Source organism: Ceratotherium simum, chromosome 4, assembly GCF_057802395.1.
Source record: "Ceratotherium simum simum isolate JZ-2026a chromosome 4, ASM5780239v1, whole genome shotgun sequence".
NCBI classification, from domain to species: domain Eukaryota; kingdom Metazoa; phylum Chordata; class Mammalia; order Perissodactyla; family Rhinocerotidae; genus Ceratotherium; species Ceratotherium simum.
In genome coordinates, this window is record NC_141903.1 from 42,979,314 (window position 1) to 42,981,425 (window position 2,112).

A 2,112-nucleotide genomic window follows, 5' to 3' on the forward strand; every position below is an offset into this window, starting at 1 on the left:
CCATCCTGTTGCTGGTCACTGCCCTGGGATTGGGTGCCTTTGTGTCAGGCACACCTTGATGGTTACACCTGAGTCTTAACCCTTTATCTGTCGTCTTAACTGCAAATTCTTCCATCAGCCTATTCTTTGCCTCATGTGGGGGGTGTGCAGTAGATGATTTTTCCCACACGTGGGAGTTCTAAAATTTTATGTTGGTGAAGCTGGCCTCCTTCCCTTTGGGTTCTTCTCTGGCAGCTGGTTCCGGAAGTTCCCCATTCACCAGGGTCCTTTCCCCAGCCCACCTGGAGCCAAGAGGTGGGGCGGAATCTGCCTTGACTGGGCTTTGCCAGAATGTGCTGTGACCACCTCAGGAGCTGTGCCGTTGAGGCAGCTGGGTTCTTCCTGGGTTCTGAGGCCGAACAGAGCTGGGGAGGCGGAGGGCTGGGGAGATGGTGGAGGGTGCTGGTGAAAGCCTTCCCACAAATGAGGCAGGAAGGATGACAAACAAGGCATGAGAAGGACAGCCCCTCCCAGCCCTACCTCATACACTCTGTCCCTGCAGAATGAGACCCTTCTGAAGTCTAACCTGGCTGCCTTCCGGAACACCTCAGAGAAGTTCGTCAATATCTCTAATGCATCTTTAACCATCAGTAAAAATCTGAAGCAGCTTGAGGTGTGTGAGGCTGGGGAGGGTCCCTCCAGCACTGGGGCCTCCATGTCCCCAGAAGAGCTCACTCCAGGTCAGAGTGCATGACCTTGTCTCGCCCTTTCCCCAAGAGCAGCAGCATTTCCGCCCCACCCCCCAACTCCAACCCCCTCCCCTGCCACCAACCCATCCAGGGCTGGGGGCAGAGCTACCACCCAGTACCTTCTTAGTCATGGAGGCCCCTCCTAATGAGTCCCCCTTTGCCTTCCTGGCTTCCCCAAATGGCTGACTGGCTTCTCTTGTCTCTGGTTCACAGAAACTCCTGGAAACCTTGCCCCTACCCACGCCCACATCCGAGGTAAGTTGCCAACCGGGCTGGGACGCTCAGTGCCCAGACTGAGCATGGCACTTGCCACACCCCTTCCACCTTTCCCACACCTGACCTGAATTTCTGATTTCTTCAAAGGGAGAAGAGTACATCCCAGCAGGAGATTTTAATGAGTTCTCAGGGAAGTTGAGTATCTTCCTGAAAACCCTGGATGGTGTCCTGGAGCGCTCACTGAACTGTTCACGAACTCTCAAAACCTCACAGAGAGACGCTTAGTCCAGGCCTGTGCATGCCCAGGGCTCAGAGCGGGGCTTAGGTCCTGGGTCTTCAACACTCCTGACATCCCAGTTGATGCTCCACTCTGTCACACATCTCAGCTGTTGAACGTCTGGCTTCTGAGCTGGCCTGCTCGAGCTTGGTCACAGGGTTCCTGATGATCGCGTCTATTTGTATAGCAGTTTATTTATTTATTATCCACCCTATTGTGGAGTTATTTATTTTAATAATGGAGCCCTCTCAGGAGACTTTGAGCAGAGCTCAGAGGGGGTGTGTAGCCGTTTTCATTTGTATCTCAGATTTCAAAAGGATTTCTCCTCCTCAGGGAAAAATAAATGCTTTATAAAGAGTCACTTTGTGCCCAGTGTTGCCTTTCTAGAGGATTTCTCTATCTGACTGTGTCTGGGTCACAATTTCCACGCTCTGCACTTAATTTCTTTAATGCTGTGGTTTTGATTCCTCTTGGGATTCTGTCTTTGAGTGTTTCCCTGAGCTATCCCCTGAGTGGGCTCACCCAGACCCTGCTCCTTCTCCCTGGCTCCGTCACCACCGTCTGCCCCACCCCCGTATTCATCCTTCGCCCCACTGCCCACATCTGCCTCCTAGTACCTCTCTGCTCCATCCACTTATTATTCCCATGGGCACCCTCCATCTTGACCCAAGGCTGGCTATCTGAACTCCTACCACTCTCCCAGGCCTCTCCCATCCTATTTCCCACAGCGATCAGAGCGGCCTTTCTGGACCCCTGTCTGCTTACATCGCCACTGCTGTTGTCCCTCCAGTGACTTATGGTTGGCCCACTTGGACCAGGCCCCAGGAGAAACACAGCCTAGTTTTCTTCCTAAGGAAATCCCCACTGAGGATTCCTTGGGCTCCTTCCAGT

At 53.2% G+C, this 2,112-nt stretch overlaps 1 long non-coding RNA gene across 1 annotated transcript; it reads left to right on the forward strand.

Moving 5' to 3' along the window:
* Positions 1-554: 554 nt before the first annotated feature.
* Positions 555-1,573, forward strand: LOC147917276 (uncharacterized). The gene is made up of 3 exons (XR_015552079.1): positions 555-652; positions 942-983; positions 1,092-1,573. It is a non-coding gene; the product is annotated as an uncharacterized LOC147917276 (long non-coding RNA).
* The last annotated feature ends 539 nt before the right edge of the window (positions 1,574-2,112 follow it).